This window comes from Pongo abelii, chromosome X (genome assembly GCF_028885655.2).
Source record: "Pongo abelii isolate AG06213 chromosome X, NHGRI_mPonAbe1-v2.0_pri, whole genome shotgun sequence".
Lineage (NCBI taxonomy): Eukaryota > Metazoa > Chordata > Mammalia > Primates > Hominidae > Pongo > Pongo abelii.
In genome coordinates this window covers 17342876-17363583 of record NC_072008.2, presented here as the reverse complement: position 1 = coordinate 17363583, position 20708 = coordinate 17342876, and the positions used below count along the sequence as shown (strand labels likewise).

The 20708-nt window shown below is 40.3% G+C and overlaps 1 pseudogene; it reads right to left on the bottom strand.

The window, feature by feature from the left end:
- Positions 1 to 4257: 4257 nt before the first annotated feature.
- Positions 4258 to 4846, bottom strand: LOC100444101 (chromobox protein homolog 1-like; annotated as a pseudogene).
- Positions 4847 to 20708: the final 15862 nt, after the last annotated feature.

Genomic DNA, 20708 nt, shown 5'->3' with positions numbered 1-20708 from the left:
CTCAGGAGGAATTTGTAGCCTGGAGACATTAGCTGCATCTTTTTGAAGGTGATTTAACTGCATATGGGATGAAGGTTAACTAATCATATTGGAGGGAGAATACTCTGCATTCAATTACATACTGTCATAGTCAGTCAACACTATTGGGGTCTGTGAGGGAAGACGGAATAAAAAAGATTATTGGATAATGAAGGTGAGTAGAAAAGGACACATCTGGCTAGGGAAGATTTTCCAGGAAAGGAGAGGGACTTGAGACTTCAGTTTCAACTCCCCACTGTGAGACAAACATGTAGGGGAAGGGACAGAGCCCTTTAGCTCGCTTCCCTCCTGCTTTACCCTGCTCCTGAAGCACTTGCAGCTCTAGCCTAACTTGGTATCAAGCAAGGATTCAAGAACTGTAAATAATCCCCTTGCCCAAAGCCCATCAGATCATGGTGTGAGTGCACACACACAAGACAGATGCAGGATAGGCCAGAGTAGAAAAAAGTCTCAATGAAGCCTGAAGAATATTGCTATTCCCTCAGGACATGAATAAAATGGCCCCGCAAGCAGTCCCTTGGGGGATTTAAGGGCTTGCTCTTTGGGGTAAAGACTGCCAGTTGTCCCTTACAATCCACTCTCCCCTTCTTGCTGGGCACACAGCTTGACTACACTTCTGTGTCCCTTGAGATTAGGCTTCATCATATGGTTGAATTCTGGCCAATGGAATATGAGAAGAAGTAATGTATGCCACTTCCAGAATTAGAATTTAAGATGGTAGGCTTGTCTCCATGCTATCTTTCTTCTTCCCACAAACTGGAACCCACAGCAATCTAGCTTCAACTATACACAAAACAATACCTCAGAGCTACACAATAGAAGGACCTCGGGTTTCTGATTGACTGTGGAGGAGATTTGTTTCACCAATCTGGATCATGCACCTCTGAATTGTTACCTGAAAGACAGATCAACTTCCTGGTTCTGTAGGCTATGATGTTGTTAGGTGTCTTTGTTACAGCATGTTAGCTTTTATCCTAATACTTTCATTCGTTCAACCTAAATATCATAGGGTCCCTTTGGAAAATTCTCCTCTGGCCTTAAGGTCATTAGAAATACATATCCAAGCCTGAAAAGACTGTAGAATGATGGCTCTATTTCTGCAGTTTTCTCAGTAAGGGGGAAAAGAGTTCTTGACATTGATCATGACTCAGCAAAACTGCTTCAAAACATAGTTTTTCCCCAAAGTTTACTCCCTGTGGCAACCATCTTCTCTCTGTGTGTTTTTCATTCTCTTGCTTTTATGCTAGCACACCCAACGTACACACACATGCACACACACAGACACACACCCCCTCATCATCTATTTGCTGTCCTTCTAGAGCCTCCTCTTCCTTCTAGTCTGGTCTCTCTTGGCTTCCCCTGTTCGTATCCTTTATCAGCCATCCAGGTCACAAAAACAAAACATCATCCTTAGCACCTGCCCTTATCAGAAGGCAGGAAAATAAGTGAAAAAATAACTACGTTAATGTTTTGTAGTCAGGAGAAAAACAAATAACTTAATACTTTTCCCTCTCCTACATAGGGAAACAAATTCTAATTGAGCATCTATTATGAACTCACAAGACAGGTGTAGAACCATCTGGAAGGAGTCTTGAAGAGCAGCCAATGGGGAAGATTAAAGGTCAGAAAATTACTTGCCTCAAAATTATTAATGGAAGAACCAAGACTAGACCCTGGTCTCCTAATCACTCATGCTTAACTTCTAGCCCTCTGCTATTTCCTGACCCTCCCCTATTTCCTGCTCTGAAACTTGCAGGGGAATGCATGAGGCCCCTCCACAGAATGCTTGCTGGAATCTTAGTACTCTAGACCCAGAAGGAAGGCAGGCAAGGCAGAGGGCTGGGGAAACTGAGTCAGTCACAAAGGCAACCAGCGCAAAGGCTTCACACCTACCCTATGATCCAGCAATTTCACTCTTAGATATATACTCAAGAGAAATGAAAATATATTCCCATAAGAAGACTTGTAAATGAATACTCATAGTAGCTTTATTCAGAATAGATAAAAACAAGAAGCAACACAAATATCCAACATGAGAATTTATAAATAAATTATACTATAGTCATACAATGAAACACTATCCCGCAATAAAAAGGAATGAACTACTGATATATACAACAACATGGATAATCTCAAAAACATTGTATTGAGTAAAGAAGCAAGACATAAAAGAGTACATACTGTATGATTTCACTTTTATGAAATTCTGGAACAGCCAATTATAATATATAATGACAGAAATCACAGTAGTGATTGCCTCTGGTGAAGACTGAGGGATGACTGCAAAGGGGCACAAGGGAACAATCTGGGGGTGATTGAAATGCTCTATATCTTGATTTGTGAGGGGCTTATACAGGCATATACATTTACTAAAGCTCATTGAACAGTACATTGAAGATCTATGTATTTCACTATATGTAAATTATACATCAAACAAGCACACACCTAAAAATAGTATTGGAAGAAAAAAGACTATTAAAAGAAAAGTGAACATATTAAACTTGTAACTTTTGTTTCTTGCTATATAAGATACAGAAGATCTCTCCCCGGTCTCATTCCTCTCTCTTGTCTCCCAGTTTCTTCCTATCCTTGACCTTCATTCCATCTCTGATAACCATATCAAAAGCTCTCCCCTCCCCACTTCAAAATCATCCTGCCAAATTTTTTACATGCAAATGTCCAGCTTCAGCCAGTGACACAGCCTAAATGAGCCGTATGTTTCCAAATCAGGCTAAAGATGAATGAGACAAGAGCAGGGAGGTGATGATGGAAGTGCTTTTTAAAAACATAAATCTATACTTTTATTAAGACAAAAATTGACAGGGTGGTATGAAGTTTACATGTAAACAAAGTTTTCACAGAAACCTAACACATGCCTAAAACAATTTTACGATGTAGCTCTAGATGCAAGTCTAGATGATATCAAGAATTGATGGAGCTCCTGACTTAACACAGAGCATTTTGGGTATCACTTAATTCTTAGGATTTCCTTTTAAAATGTTTTTTGTTTTGTTTTGTTTTGTTTTAAAGTGAACCACTGCCCCAGTATGAAAGTTTAATCTTCTCCTGATACAAAGGCTTTTGAAATCATTCACTTCCTAAATTGATTCAATGAAACTTGTGCTGTCAGTGATCGAAACCTGCCACCAATGGTTTCAGAGTTCAAAGCTCAAAAAACAGAAAGGCTCCAAGAGTTCTCCATCCTGAGCATAGGCCCTTGCCTTTCCCTACTCTTCCAACTCCTCTATCACCCTCTTCTCCTTCCCCAACACCTCAGCCTGTGGCTTGGATGGCGAAGCTGGTATTTATAACTTCATAATTGGAAAATAAAGGGCTTTCTTCTCTAATTTCAGGAATTAGCACTTCTAAGACAGAATGATCTACCTGTGTATAGGCTCCAATAAAAGGTTTTCCCTCCTCAGTCAATTTCCATCTACAAAATGGCAGCTTTGGTAACTTATGATCTGGCTTAGTTCTTTGTGGGGAACAGGATTAAATTCAAGCAGGGAATACCTTGGCTTACAGGTTTCAGACATTCAGGTTTTTTAATTAAAAAATAATTTTTGTGGGTACATAGGGGGTGTATATACTTTTGGGATACACAAGACACTGAGGTATGAACATGCTTATTAACAGCTTTTAAACATTCTCTCACAGTCCTTATTTATGGTACCAATGACATTTTTAATGTAAAATATTCTGGACATAGAAACAAATCATTGCCCTTTCCATTGTTTCACTATTTTCCCAATCTGGTCCCAAATGGTAATAAAAATGAGGCTACCCATCTCCATTTCTCCCCACTCCATCTCTCCCTCCCCCAAAGCATACACCAGTAATAGCCAAAAACTACCTAATGCTACACTCTAAAAACGCAGAGTTGACACTATTGGGAAGAAGGCTGAGGGTTGTGGAGATGCTCTTTGAGGATCTACAGTATCTTTTTGCTCTCACACACCCAATTCTGCAAGTTTTGTCCTTCATAGAAAGCCCTTTGCTTTTCTCAGCAAAGTGCAACAAAGATTGCCTTGAAACACTTATCCCACTTCCCCTCCACTGGAACCACGTGCAAGCTACACAGCTTGGAACAGTTTTGAAGCACTTGGCCTGCTGCAGGACACAGAGACTATACTGACTCTTCAAAGGACATCTTCTCAAGCCACCTCTGTGATGTCAACACAAGTCTTAACTCCTTCTCTCCCCACTTGAAACTCCCAGTCAGATGTGACAGGGGCTGGTGCTCAGGAGAAGTAATTCTTGCCATCTTTTTTTGTCATTGCCCTCCCGAGGTAGGAATGCTCACATCATCAGCCTTTCCTCATAGAAGGATATGACAACCTGTGGGCACTTGACATTGGCTTCCTTGACAGGGACCAGGTCAGCCTCATCAGAGTTTTCCCATTTCATCAGGAACATGAGCTCTCCACTGGAGTCTGTGGCTCCAATAATCTGCTCAGCTCCAAAGCCCAGCAAAGCCTCGTGGCTTTTCTGACTCTTCTTTCTTCTCTGGTTTGCTCTCCTCTCCCTTATATTCAGAATGAGAATAAGCTTTGCACTTGCCTCTTTCTGATCTATCTGTCTCAGGTGCTATTTTCTGTGACTGTAGAAACTCAGCAATGGGTCACGCAATCCAGGTTCTCTTCTGGCTCCCAAGAGTCATCCTCATCTAAGAAACTCTTCCACTTTAGGAGGTGCTCCACTTTGCCCTTTACCAGTTACAGTCGACAATGTTCTCCACCACATAATTTTCTTCCTCTTCTTCTAGCACCTCCTCTATTTCCTTCTTGTTTTGTTTCTTTTCCCCCATAGTTTCTGACAGCTTTCTAGTGTAAAGGGTGACACTGCTCAGAGCAGCATTCAAGAGCCTGAGAGGAGCATGTCATGTTGGACTCAGTGGAGGAGTGGCACCCAGGAAGGCAGCAAGCAGGGTGGTGGCAGTGGATCCCCTCACTGAAGCAGCATACCAAAGGCCCTGGCCACAGTCCTCCCCTCTGCTGAACCTGGAAGCTCTTTACCAATTCCTGGAGCACAGTCCCACTGGGGAACTCCAGGAGATGGTTTGGAAAATATTGTTCATTTTGCAAGTTATTGGGTTATATATACATGAACTCCCATTGATCATTGGTTGAAGGCTGCTCATAGTAAATGTCAATCCTCCAGAACTTCTGGCCCACTGTGTGCACAGACAAGGTGGGCTCTGGTGCCCAGAGAAAGCCCTTTGGCAAAAAAAATGCAGAAATTGGCAGTTGGAAGTCAGATAAATATGGACAGAAATGGTAAGGCCTGACCAATTAAGGGTGGGGCATTAACACTGTCAGCTACAAGACCTAACCACATAGGATCATATATTATTCTCTGATTCAGTCTGGTTTCTTAATCAAGGCCCCCTGCACTGGTTAGCTTTTGTTGTGTAACGAACCACCCCAAACCACAGTGGCTTAAATCAATAAATATTTTATTTAGCTCACAATTCTGTGAGTTGACCAGGTGATTTAAAAATCTGGGCTGACTCTGCTGATCTCTGCTCAGCTCTCTCACATGTCTATACTCAGCTGGTGGATCAGCTGGAAGCCAGATGATACAGGACAGCCTCACTCACATGTCTGGTGATTGGCAGGCTATTAGCTGGGGCACCTTAATTCTCTTCCCTGTAGCCTCAATCTCCAGCAGGCTATACTAGGCTTGTCATACAGTAGCTTCAGGGTCCCAAGCACAGTGAGAGAGCAACCTCCAATGTGCAAGGGCTTTTCAAACCTCTACTTGTGTTCTCTTTTCAAGAGGTGAAGTCTTTCTCTTCCCCTTCAATCTGGGGTGGCCTTTTGATATGCTTTGGCCACTAGGATCACAACAAATACAATGTAGGCAGAGACTTGAAAAGTGTTTACATTTAAGGACTTACACTCTTGTTCTTGGAACTCTAAGGTGTTATGTGAACAAGCCTAGGTTAGCCTTCTGGAGAATAAGCAATATATGGCCCTGTTATCCCCATCACCCCAAGTGACAGCCAGCCAACCACTAGACATGTGACTGAGGTCATCTGGGACCTCACCAACTCACCAGCCAAGTTCAGATCCATGAGTGAGCCCAGTTGGGCCCAGCAGAATCATGAGTTAAACAAACGCTGGTTGTTTTAAGCCACTAAATGTTGAGGTGTTTGTTACACGGCAAAAACTAACTGATACATGGGATAAAGTGGTGAAGTTATATTAGGTGATTGAGTAAAGCCTCCCTAAAAAGAGAACATTTAAGCTGAGACTTTAAAAATGCCAGGGAGATATTGATGCTAAGAGGGGGTAGGGCATTCAAAGCATAGAGAACAGCAAGTGCAAAGGTCATGAGACAGGAAAGGGCTTGGTGTTTTGAGAGAATTGAGAGAAGATAAGAAGAAAAGCTTCTAGGACTGAGGACCAGAGAGAGGGAGAGAGAGAAAATTTAGGGGTACAGGGGAAATTTATTCATATGCTTATCAGGGGAATGGGGTCATGATAGTATGTTCTTTTTTAGAGTCCTTCATTAATACAGTCTTATTCAACAATACATTCTGAATATATCTGAAGCATTTTAATTATATATTATTAATAAAGAAGATGCTAAGAGAAATTATTCACATTCTTTATCCAATCTTTTCATGCTCTTCATTCTCCCCTTTCTCTTCTCCCCAGACTCAGCTGCAGTAGGAGAAAGCTGGGGCAGAGGCAAATGTAACAATCCCTAAAATGAAGACAAAATGAAAACCCATAAACTAAAGAGTTCACAAAAGCAAGACTGGGCTGTGCATTGGCCATTCAGCAAACTGGCCATTTTGCGTACTGGATCCCGGAACATTGGCTTCAAGCTCTAGCCTCTCTGAGCCTTAATGTCCTCAGAAGATAAACTGGATGAAACCTAAATCCATTCTAGCTCTGGTGAACAAAGGTTTTGTGGGAACCTCAAGTTTCATGGGTATAGAGGTATGTGTGTGGTGGGGGCAGGAGTGTGCATATGAGTAAACAAATTAATTAATCGCAGGTGCCTGAAAAGCATTAAAATACAAAGAGAACAAGAGGACTCGGAGGTTGAGGACGGAGAGAAAAGGAGGAGAAAAGGAGACTTTCACTGGGTTTTCTTGAATTGAACTAGATTTTAGTTCAGCAATGAGCTAGTCCTCTAACCTCAAAGTCTAATGCTTGGGTACAAATGTGTCATAACCAGAGGGGGGACATGGAAATGGAGCAGAGATGACACCTTTTTTTCAACAATCCATTAAATTCACCAGGCAATCCCTGAATAAGCTTTGGTTAATTTTGTTTTCTTAAATGAAAGAAGAAACTATACGATGTCTGGCATGAAAGCAGACTTCCAGAAAAAAAAAGGGGCAACATAGAAAGAAAACTGAAAAACATATTTTGCCTGAGAATAAATGGTAACAAAAAATATGGTTCTTTAACTGGCTTAGTGTCATGGAAAAGGCACGAATCAGGACATCAGAGATCTAGGTTTGCTTCTATTAACTCACTTTGTAATAGGAAGAAAATCATGCCAACTTTCTTTGCTGCAGTTCTTCTTACGAAGATGTGACTGTATCAGAGACAGAAAACATACTTAGTATACATGCCACCACTATCCTTGTCCAGACCAGTGAGAGAGATCAATAATCACTCATAGCAATCTTTTCTGTTAACATCTAGATGTGTCCTCAGAATCCATCTCAACACAGTGCTTCCAGTAATCACTACCAAATTAATAGAGTTGGTCTCAAAATTAAACCTATCTACTCTTCAGGACTAGACCCCCAGTTCCCAACCTATGGGCTGCAGACTGCTGAGAGGCAATGAGGTTACTGCAATATGTTTTTCAAGATATGCTCTCTAAGCCTTGTCTATAATATCAACAAAGTTCTATCTTATCTGTGTCCTCATTCCCAAAAGATGCTGGGAATATCTGGCCTAGGGGATTTTAAATTCCTCCTCTGCTCTAGTATTTTCTACTCCTAAGCTAAATTTCCGTTTCTTCTACCCACTTGCCTTCTACCTCCTTCCTTCTACTCAAGATCTTCTAACACAAACACAGATTCTTTGATCAGAAAGGAATTTCCTCATCCTCTGTGAAAAGGGAAAGAACCAGGCAATATACGATATCAAATGAGTCACAATAATCATCATTGCTTTGCCCTTGAGATGAGCTGTGACCAACTTGAGGGTCATCTGCCAAAACTGGCTCTGGGCATCACCCTCATATTTCAGGTCAGAATGCCAGGTTCTTTCTTCCCATGTCATTTCTCAGACTTTCTTAAATATTTAATTTCATCTTAGCTTCAAGTTTTGTTTCTCCTTCAGAGTTTTAGGCAATCCAAGCTTAGTTTGCATCCTAAGACATAAGGAAGTAGGGAATGTGAGCTTTGGTACCATCACTTATTAATCAAATGGCCTTCAGTAGTTTTCTTTATCTTTTTGAGCTTCAGTTTCTTCATATGTAAAATAAATAGTTGTGGTAATTAAATAAGATATATATAAATTGCCTAGTACAGAGCCTAACATACAGTAGATATTCAACAAATTATAACAATAATAATGACAATAGATTAATCTATTGGGAACTTACTGTGATGTCACGTACTCTGTTAAACAAGTTATAGACCACCTATTTAATTAAACATATTTCCTCTTTTCGATAGGTTGCAAAAATGGCCACAATTCTTTGTAGCTTATATATCTCTACTCCTTGATTCTGGAAAACAATGTGAGAAGCTACCTTGTGTGATTTACAAGCTTAGGCCTCAACACACTTTGCAGACTTTTGCTCTTGCTCTTGGGAGCCTGCCTACCTGCCATATAAACAAGACTGGCCTAGCTTACTGGAGAGTGAGAGGTAAATGGAATAAAGACATGCTTTTCCAGATAAGGCCATCCTAGACTAACCAGTCCCCAGCCAACATGGCAGCTGACCACATTTGCCATGAGTAAGCCTTGCTGAGATCAAGTGAGTCTGACTGGGATCAGCATAACTGCCTAGCTAATCTCAGCCCAAATTGCTACCACACAGAATTGTGAGCTACATAAAGGGCTGTTGTTTGAAACCACTAAGTTTTGTGATTGCTTGTAATGAAACAAAAAGTGATACATGTTTCTTCTTGAGCACACAACTAAACTACATTTCTCATATTCCCTTGCTTCTAGATTCGCCATGTGACTAGTTCTTCCCAATGAAATGTTGAGTGGAAATGGCCACGTGTCATTTTCATGCCAAAGTGGTTTAGGAGCTGGTGTGCCTTATCATTTTCTCTTCCTCTGTCTGTTGACTGAATGCAGAGGTTCTAGCTGAGGACTCTACAATATAGATAGAACCTGGGTCCCCGAATCACCATGTGGAGAGGAGCCACTCACCAGACCAGAACGTCCATTTGGACTTTATGTGATCTAGTAATAAACTTCAATTGTAGTAAACCAAGAGGTTTGAGGGTGTCTATGGTATGGTAGCTGACATTACCTGAACTAGCACACATGGATTACATAATCAAGTTATCTCCATTTACTGATGAAGAAACTGAAGTAAAGAGAAATTAAGCTAGTAAGAGTTGGAATATAAACCCAGTCTGTGTGATTCATAGCAACTCCACATCCTACCTTCTCAAGGTAATTGTTATAGCCATTATTATTAAAATTCCTTGAGGCTTTAATTTATTTGAGTGATGAGTGATGATATGACAATGCAATCCCTTGTCATATCTTGCCTTTCCCTCATTCCTCAAACTCCAAAGACATTGAGGTTGGTGTGGAGGGAGGAATTCATATTGGAGTCTCTGTCTCTTCAAGGTACAGCTGCTCAGCCTGTTACAGTCAAAAAGAATGGCCTGAAGACCTTGCACCTACAGAACTAACTAATGGGAGGGCTTTCTCCAGAGCTCTGGGTCCACCATACACTGTGATTACATGCATTTTAGTTTTCTCCTTTGGTTCCCATGCCTCTCACTTCATTTCCACTGTAGCCTTTCCCAGTATTACAAGGATCAATGAGAAAGACATGTTTGCTTCCTGTGCTTTCATTCAACAGCACCTATGTGCCATGCACTATCCTGGGCACTGGGGCTACAATGACCAAAATAGATAGGATCTCTGCCCTCACTGAGCTTATAATTGAGAAAAAAGCAAAATGAGTAGATAGGACACTGATACAGGTTTGCATCTACGTAGATATAAATGAATATCCAGAACAGATGACTGATGGTGCATTTGGTGATTATTTTGCCAACATCTAGGACAGTGGTTCTTCACCTTAGTTTGTATGAGAATCATCCAGAGGCTTCTTAAAATATGCACTATGAGGCCTCATCCTCAGATTTTCACCTGGAAGATCAGGAGTAGGAGTTCAGGAATCTGCATTTTTAACCAACTCGCTGAGAGATTCTAATGCAGATGATCCTTTGAGAAACTCTAGCCTGTGCTAAGGTGCGGCATCTCCACAGAACTTTGCCGATGTGGTACCAGAATTCACGGGCAGATCTAGGCCAGGCCTCTTCAGCCAAAGCCTGGGGCACTGAGCAGTAACATGATAGTGCACAGAACTGCTAGCAAGTCAGCACCACAGAATGCCCAGAACAGAGAACAAAGAATCCAATGAAATCCATTGAGTCTGCATGAAAAGGTGGAGGGAAAGGGTAACTGTCATCATTGAAGTGACAAATAATGTGCTAGATGTAACTATTTTGCTTGAATTAAGGTAGCAAAATGTTTTCAGGAAAGCAGATTTTGGGGACACACCAAAATAGCATAACAGACTGAAACACTTTAGAAGAAACTCAATTTTTTTCTTACCTTAAATCAAATATTCATTGAAAAGAAGAATTCATACCCAAAACAAGCAGTCCTAAATTGTTTCAAAAAGAACTACCAGTTACAGCTGTATCCCTGGCCAAAGCCCAGTTTGGGGAGTAGATCGTTGTCTTTTAATAAGAGATTTAGGCCCTAAGGCCAGAACAAGGACAAGTGGTTAGAAATTATTGGGAGGCAGAGTTCAGCTTGCTGTGAGGAAGAACTTTCAAATAATGTAAAAATGTAACAGGCTTTCTTTGAGGTAGCAAATGTCTGTTACTTGAAGAATTTAAGCCAAGCCTAGATGCACTTGTAAGTATTTACCAAGCTTTCTTTCTATCTAGTGATTAAAAAAGAACACAAGATGAAGACCCAGTCCTTGGCCTCAGTGAACTCATATTCTAGTGGGGGAGATGGGCAAGTAAACCCACAATTATAATATAGCACAATGACACCATGAATATATTATATCTGGCTACTGCAAAAGTCCAAGAGAGGAGGTTCTGACTCAAGTGAAAAGGTCAGAGAAGGCTTTCTAGTAGAAGTAACATGAGATCAGAATGCTAAGCCACTCAGAAGAAGAAGGAATGAGGTTCTGGGCAGATGCAACAGCACATGTGAGGGTCTGGAGGCATGAAACAGCATTGTGGAGGAGGAGAAAAGGTGAGAAATTCAGTGGGATATAGGAGGAAGGAGGCAGGACTAAATGCTAGAGAGCCAGGCATGAATCAGATTATGAGGAACTTCTTGAACTAAAATGAAGGGTTTTAGTTTCATCTACAAAAATGATGAGATGCCATTGAAAACTGACCTCAATGATTTCTGAAGCCCCTTTCTATCAAAAATTCTTCGAGCTTAGTGAACTATTTGCTTCTTCCAAGATTACGTTCTAAATTGGTAATATGTATATAAAATCAATGCAATTTTAGAGAGTGGTTGAATAAATAAATGGAGCATTTACATGAGGGAGTACTATGCAAATGTAAAAAAAAAAAAAGAATAAGAAAGCTGATGAGTGAGTTCCAAGACATAATGGTGAGTAAAACAAAAAACGTGGGAAAATACAAAAGAGTAATCACAACCAAGCATTTGTAGGGTCTTGGTATGTAAATGAGATGCTATTATAAATCAGTAGAGAAAGAACACATTGTTAATAAATAGTATTGAGGGAAGTGGGGGATAAGGAGTTATTGTTTAATGGTTACAGAGTTTCTGTTTGGGATTATGGAAAAGTCTTAGAAACAGATAGTGGTGATAGTTGCACAACATTGTGAATGTACTTAATGCCACTGAATTGTGTACTTAAAAATAGCTGAGACAGTAAATGTTGTGTTATACCTATTTACCACAATAAGTATTTTTTTAATCTTAAAAATACTTGAAGAACAAAGGGCAAAAAAAATCGATGGAATAATTGAAAAAAGACATGAACAGACAACTCACCAAAAAGTTCTAAAAATGGCCCTTACACATGTATACATATGTAACTTACCTGCACATTGCGCACATGTACCATAAAACCTAAAGTATAATAATAATAATAATAATAATAATAAAAGAAAGAAAAAAAAATCAATGGATGCTATGAAAAAAAAAATAAAAAAATAAAAAAATAAATAAAAATGGCCCTTAAACATATGAAAAATATTCAAACTCACATAATTACAGAAATACAAAATAAAGCAACACTGAGATGCCATTTCCTACCTGTCAGATTGGTAAACTTTAAAAGTGTAAGAATAAACTGTGTTGGCAAGGCTGTGGGCAACAGGCTCTCTCATACTTTATTGGTGGGCATGCAAACTCGTACAATCCTTCTGAAGGGACATTTAACAATATGTACAGAATTGCATATGCAGGTTACCTTTTGATACAGCAATATTTCTTCTGATGTATTTTTGTCAAACAAAACAAAAATACATATGCAACAAGCTTATTTATTGTGGCATCATTTGTAATCATAGAATATTGGAAACAACCAAATGCTGATACATAGGAGAGTGGTTGAATAAATAAATGGAGCATTTACATGAGGGAGTACTAGGCAAATGTAAAAAAAAGAATAAGAAAGTTGATGAGTGAGTTCCAAGACATAATGGTTAGTGAAACAAAAAACATGGGAAAGTACAAAAGAGTAGCATGCTACCCTTCATGCAAAAAAGAAGAGGATATAAGAAAATATATATGTATCTGCCCAGTTGTGCAAAAGAAATACAGAAAGGATAAACCAGAAACTGAAGAGATTGGGTAACTACAGGAGGTGCATGGGAAGAGAGTGGAAAAAATTGAGGGAATGGGGAATATGTAATAGACATTAAAGTGACACTTGTATGTGTATACATTTTTGGTTAGTTCTGGCTTTTAGAACTATGTTAATGCTTTGTATATCCTAAAAAATTAAAACTGATATGTAAGGAGAGTTCAAAATGGAATACAATTAGTAACACATGAGTCTAACTATTGCAAGTGAACAATATAACCACACTGAAAGGAAAAGAACTAACCTACGTGACTTTGTTTAGCAAGATTGGTTGTATACTGTATGTTAAAGACAGCAAACAGTGTATGTTGTTCTCCAGTTACAAAATTGTTTTCCACAGGGATTTCGATTAGCAATTCTGAAACTGCTCTATGTGTATAGTAGGGCTTAGCAAATACCTAAATTTATCATGAATAATGAGAACCGAGTGTCTCACTGTTAGGAAATGGAACTACAAATAAAGAAAAGACAAAGGCTAAAAGGAGCCCTGTAGTGCTGTGTTGAAGGAAGTATCAGTACGAACTCATAGTTTAAACATATGTACATATGGAGAGGTATAGAAATAGATATAGGTGTATGTTATACATGCGTGAACATATATGCATATATTCCCTAACTCTGTTTACTGAGAGCATGAGGAAGTAATGACACCCTAGTAGCAATGAGCACGCCTAGTGCTCACATCTTGATTTCTAAATACAATTCTCCACAAAAGAAACCAGATCTACTTAGACAAATAATTATCTCAGGGCTGGGGCAGGGAAAATACAAGATAAGCCTGAAACATCTTATGGTACCAGAAAGTAAGGAAGTGCTCAAAAAATGATGAGGGCATGTCAAAAGGAAATGGAACTAACTTGAAGGAGCTCCCAATGGCAAAATCTAGAACAATTTGAACAAGAAAATAATAATAGTAACAGTTTATAACCCACAGGAAAAAAATCTATACTGACATAAATAAATAAATACATAAATAAATGGAGATTTAAGGAGCAGCTCTTTCTTAAAGTAGAATTATAATTAATACATATAGAAGAAATTATGTAAATTGAAAGACATCACCATTTGGCAAAGACCACGGTAATAGTTGTTACCGGCAAGAGTTATTAATGTATGCTGTTGGACGGAATGCCACCCCATTCCTATGTCAAAGCCCTAATCTCAAATGTGACTATATTTGGAGATACGGCCACTAAAGAAGTAGTTAAGATTAAATGAGGTCATATGAATGGGCTCTAATCTGATATGACTGCTGTCCTCATAAGAAGAGGAGGACACACCAGGGATGCACACTCAGAGAAAAGGCCACATGAGGATACAGTGAGAAGGTGATTATCTGCAAACCAAGACGAGAGGCCTTGAGAGACACCAATCCTGCTGATACCTTGATCTAGGACTCCCAACCTACAGAACTGTGAGAAAATAAATTTCTGTGGTTTAAGCCAATCAATGGTATTTTGTTATGGTGGCCCTAGCTAACCAATACAGATGCTAAAATTAGTGGGCAAAAGTATGATTAGAAACAAGATATTTACATAGTGTCAAAGCCTCTCCTCACAAGATACTTTTTAATTACAAAGCTTAAAATAATAACTTTAAAATAGTAGAGAAACCTTGCAGACACCACCTCAACCAATGATCAAGGTTAACATCACAAATAATAAGACATATTAACATCATGCACCACTGATAGGATGGCTTAAGACAGACATAACATCATTTCTTTGAGATTCCTGCTAAAACTGCATAATTTCAATATAATCATAAGAAAACCTTAAACAAGCCCAAATGGAAGGACATTCTACAAAATAACTGACCAATATTCTTCAAAAGTGCAAAGGTAGTAGAAGACAAGGAAAAACTGAGAACTATCACAGATTAAAGAGACTAAGGAGACATGACAACTAAATGCAATATGGAATTCTGAATTGGACCCTGAACCAGAAGAAGACATTAGTGACAAAACTGACAAAATCCATATAAGGCCTACAGATCAATTAATGGTATTTTATCATTTTAATTTCCTGATTTCAATATTGTACTATGATTATGAAAGATGTTAACAGTAGTGGAACCTGGGTTGAAAGCATATGGGAAATTCATACTATTCTTGCAATTTATCTGTAAGTCTAAAATGATTTCAGTATAAACATTTTTTCTTTTTTCCCGAAATGGAGTCTTACTGTGTCACCCAGGCTGGAGTGCAGTGGCGCGATCTCGGCTTACTGCAACCTCCGCCTCCTGGGTTCAAGCAATTCTCCTGCCTCAGCCTCCCAAGTAGCTGGGATTACAGGCATAAGCCACCATGCCCAGCAATTATTTTTTGTATTTTTAGCAGAGAAGGGGTTTCACCATGTTGGCCAGGCTGGTCTCAAACTCCTGCACTCGTGAACCCACCCACCTCGGCCTCCCAAAGTGCTGGGATTACAGGCGTGAGCCACTGCGCCTGGCCCAATATAAAATTTTTAAAGAAAACAATATTGAGCAAAATATCTACATGCAGGGCTGGGTCTGCTGGCTCATGTCTGTAATCCCAGCACTTTGGTAGGCTGAGGTGGGAGGATTGCTTGAGCTCAGGAGTTCAAGACCAACCTGGGTAACATAGTGAGACTCCCATCTCTACAAAATTTAAAATAAAATTAGGCAGGCATAGTGGCAGGCACTTGTAGTCCCAGCTACTCAGGAGGCTGAGGTGGGAGGATCGCTTGAGCCCAGGAGGTTAAAGCTGCAATCAGCTATGATTGTGTCACTGCACTCCAGCCTGGGCAACAGAGCAATACCCTATCTGCAAAAAAAAAAAAAAAAAAAAAAAAAAAAAAAAAAAAAAAAAATGCAGGTGCATAACATTATATTGGGATCTCATTTACGTATTCTTCTAAAATACATACACAAGCAGGCCAGGCATGGTGGCTCATACCTGCAATCCCAGCACTTTGGGAGGCCAAGGTGAGCAGATCACTTCAGGTCAGGAGTTTGAGACCAGCCAGGCCAACATGGTGAAACCCCGTCTCTACTAAAAATACAAAAATTAGCTGGGCATGCTGGTGGGTGCCTGTAATCCCAGCTACTCAGGAGGCTGAGACAGGAGAACTGTTTGAACCCAGGAGACAGAGGCTGCAGTGAGCTGAGATCACACCACTGCACTCCGGCCTAGGCAGCAGAGTGAGACTCTGTCTCAAAAAATAAAAAATAAATAAAATACACACAGGCAATAAAATGCATTTTTCATAGATACACATGTACTAAAAGTATACAAACATGGGCTAGACAGTGGTTAGTTCTCAGTCTTGGCTGCACATTGGGATCACCTGAGGAGCTTTAAAAACTACTGATATGGGGAAAGAGGGTAAGTCTCAGTTCTTCCCTTTGTCACTCTAGTGATCCTTAGTTTCAAGAAACTACATATCCATATCTATATTAAATAGGGGGTGAAAAACATACACAAAAATATTCTTAAGAATCTGTGAAAATCATACTGAAGAAGTGAATAGAAATCACTTTGATTTAGAAAAAAACTAACTGACGCTTGAGTTCTTCCTACAGAGATTCTGATTTTATTTTTCCGGCATTGGTCCAGAAACCAGGGATTTTCAACAGACTCCCAGGTAATCCTGATATGCAGCCAGGGTTGAGAACCATTGCGCCTGAAGGAGACATACAAAATCTGTGATAGTGATTGCCTCTGGGGAAGGCAATGAGGGAGAAGTGTGAGATTAGCAGGAGGAGTCTTCAACTTCACTTCAAATCTGAAGGAAAAATGACCAAATGTTAAGGTTCGTCATTTTGGAAGGTGAGACCACAGGTATTTATTACAGTCTTCTCCATCTTTCTTGTATGTATTTAAATTTATAACATTTTTAAGGAGACTAAAAATAAGCTTACTTGTGAACATATAAGAGTGTCATTTTAATGAAAGTAAATTGTAACCAAGAAACATTGTTAATTTGGTTTTACAGAGAAAAAGGAATAAGGAAATAAAGAAATGTAGGCTTCAGATGTGTGGCTGTTGAAGCCCCATTGGGAGCCCCATCAATAATTTTAGTGTCATCTCCAGCCCTCCTGCTTACAGGAGAAACATGTTAGTCTTTGCTCCAGTTCACCCTTGATTAATTTCTGGAAATGCTACAATTTAGCAGTTCAACAAATTAGGAAAATAATTGGCTCAATGGTAATAACAAGAATGCTCTTTACAAATAGAGATTATTTTTAGAAGATAAGTGCTTGCAATTTTTAAAAATAATCCTGGACAGGCTGATATTAAACCTGTTTGCACAGTTTTAGCCATGCTGGTTGTCTTCAGCCTGATTAGTGGGGTTCCATGATGCACCAGGTGATAAATACCTGCATATCCAGCTGGGAACTGTAGAGCACACCTGTAGTCGCAGCTACTCGGGAGGCTGAGGTAGGAGGATTGCTTGAGCCAAGGAGTTCAAGACCAGCCTGGACAACATTGTGAGACCCTGTCTCTAAAAATATACTTTTAAAATATTTTAATATCCACCTTGGTCTTGCTGATCAGTTTGCACTGATCTATCCCCTCTCTCTCATCTTGCTCTCTAGTGGGAACACTAGCACACCACAGCAAGAATTCCGCTAAGGGTACATTCTTGTGCCCAGGGAATGGAGCAAGGCTGATTGTCTCTCAGAGGGGATCAGGTCCATGGCCATCAGGAGATTTCACCTAACCAAGTACAGACAGTGTGCTCCAGCAAAGAGAATATCAGTTAATGGAAGAAAGGGTACTTGGTGGGAAGGGCTGGGCAGGGAAAATTCAGTGCTGGGAGAAAAAAAAGAACTCTGGACTGAGGATAGAAAATGTGAGTTCTAGTTCCACCTCTGCAAAAGTGGCTATGACATTGTCTTTACTACTTCCCTTATTGTTGCCCACCTTCCCTTCCTCTTCCCTTTTTCGGATTTCAGTCACCAAACATTTTTTTAATCCAAAAGAAAGTGCTAATGTTTTTGAAAATAATTTATCTGACACTATCGACAATTGCACTTTCCTGAGTAACAACTCAGGAGAAAAGCTCTTCTCCATAAGAATGGGAAAAAGGAAACTTTAAGAAACGTTGTTTCTCTTTTCCTTTTTTTTTTTTTTTTTTTTTGAGACGGAGTTTCACTATTGTCACCCAGGCTGGAGTGCAGTGGCACGATCTCAGCTCACTGCAACCTCCGCCTCCAGAGTTAAAGTGATTCTCCTGCCTCAGCCTCCCAAGTAGGTGGGATTGCAGGCGCCTGCCACCATACCTGGCTAATTTTTGTATTTTTAGTAGAGACGGGGTTTCACCATGTTGGCCAGGCTGGTCTCGAACTCCTGACGTCAGGTGATCTGCCCACCTCAGCCTCCCAAAGTGCTGGGATTACAGACATGAGCCACCACGCTCAGCCAAGAAATGGTTGTTTTTCTAAAGTGTAGCACATATTAGTTTATCTGGCAGCTCCTTCTGCACCACATTCTACCTGTTCAGTGCCTTCATAATCATGTTGATTGGTGGTTAATTTCTGATACACCTATCTTTCCAGCAGACTATGGGTTTCTCAGAGGGAGGAATCTTGTCTTGTTCATCTGTATATCTCTAATGCCTAGACTCCAATAAGCACTCAATTTTTTTAACTGAAACTAAAAAGGGATAAATTAGTATGACATCTTTATTCCTTCCCTTATTGTCACCCACCTCCCCACCCCTCCCTTTTCTTTAGAAGAGAACCAAATTATTTTTTTTTTTTTTTTTTTTCCAAATTCTTTTTTTTTTTTTTTTTTTTTGAGATGGAGTCTCACCCTGTCGCCCAGGCTGGAGTGCAGTGGCGTGATCTCGGCTCACTGCAAGCTCCGCCTCCTGGGTTCACACCATTCTCCTGCCTCAGCCTCCTGAGTAGTTAGGACTACAGGCGCCCACCACCACGCCCAGCTAATTTTGTTTTTGTATTCTTAGTAGAGACGGGGTTTCACCATGTTAGCCAGGATGGTCTCAATCTCCTGACCTCGTGATCTGCCCGTCTTGGCCTCCCAAAGTGCTAGGATTACAGGCGTGAGCCACAGCACCCAGCCGAGAACCAAATTCTTTAGCTTTCTTTCTAGCTCAGGGTAGTGGATGCTCTGACATGCCACCCTGATCCGCCCTTCAGAATTGAACTACTCATTTCCCCAGCTGCCTGGAGTGTTGAAGTCTGAGCATTTTTCCCTTGATGGAAATATCTTCCTTGGCAAAGGCATGCCCCTTTACTGGAGGTGCCCTCATCTGATGATGGGCCAATGCTTTAGAGCTCTCCACAGGATCAACAGAGACCTGTGTTGCAACTTCACTGTAGCTCAAATTCTCCCTTCCTAATCCTGCTACTTTTTCCTCTTTCACAGGTGTTGATCCTGAGAGCACCCCTAATAAACTCTCTGCACACGAATCTCTCCATCAGAATCTGCATCCTGGGGAACACAGCAGGCAAAACTCTGTAACCTCTGTTTTAGATGTGCTTTTCTCAGGCTTGATCCATAAAACATCAAGTACCTTTTGGAACCCAGATCCACTTCTGAGCTGACTTTTCACTAAAGAGGCCTAAAGGATAAGGAGATAGGGCTGCAGGCCTCACTTACAAGACACTACTCTATTGCCCTGCCCCCCTCCTTCCCACTCCTCTATATATTGTCTATTCATCTCTACTCAGAGACCTTGTTACAATCCAAACAGACAAAAATTCCTTCTTTGGGTCCAAAGTAACTGTAAACTGAACACTATTTAGTTGAAACGGAATCCTTTTATAGGAAGTGCCTGTCCAATATCTTATAACAACTGAGCACCTCCCAAGTTCAAATCTCAGCGTCCCTGTCAAGAGGTGGTCCTGTCTCGCACAGCAAAACTTTCAGCTCAGTAGAGGTTCCCTTGGCACAGACCAGCTGCTCTCCCAGCATCCTTTGCAGAGTTGCTGCAGCTCAGGTTTGCTACCACCGGTACTCCTTTCAGCTGGGGATAGCCTTTGGGTTCCTCAGCAGAGTGCAGCCTGCAGCCAGAGTTTTTCCAGGCTAGTCCAGCCCAAAGCCAACTAGAACTAAGAATCATTTAGAGGAATGAGAGAACGATGGGAACAATGAAACACAGATTTGACCTGACTGGTTTGGGGTCAATAGCTAGGGCAGCTACACAGCTACATCTCTTGACATCAGCCCCAGAGATATCCAACTTATTGATGTGTCAGATGCCCAGAGCAGACACTGAATCTCAGCCACATCATTGTCTGGGAATCATTGTGCAAAGGTCTCTTTATTAGCTTCTTAACGGTATAGGCCTTTTCATCTCTTTCTTCCTCTGCTTGTGAACATTCTCTCATTTTCACAAAAGAAAAAAGGCTTCTCAGGAAACTCTAATGTTCTTCTTTCAACCATCCCTTCTCCTCCAGCCAATAATTTTTCATTGAATTTAATAGAATCTAAATCAGATGCATTGCCATCAGACATACAGTATAAACTTATTATTGGTGTTTCATCATAATAGCAGATTTGAGACCAAAGCCAAACAGTGGCAATTTCTTCCCTTCAGGGGAAAATTGCTTTTAAGAATTAAAAAAAAATTCTTCTTCTGTATACTACCCTCAACAGACCCTTCCCCAACCCATGACACAATATTTTATGA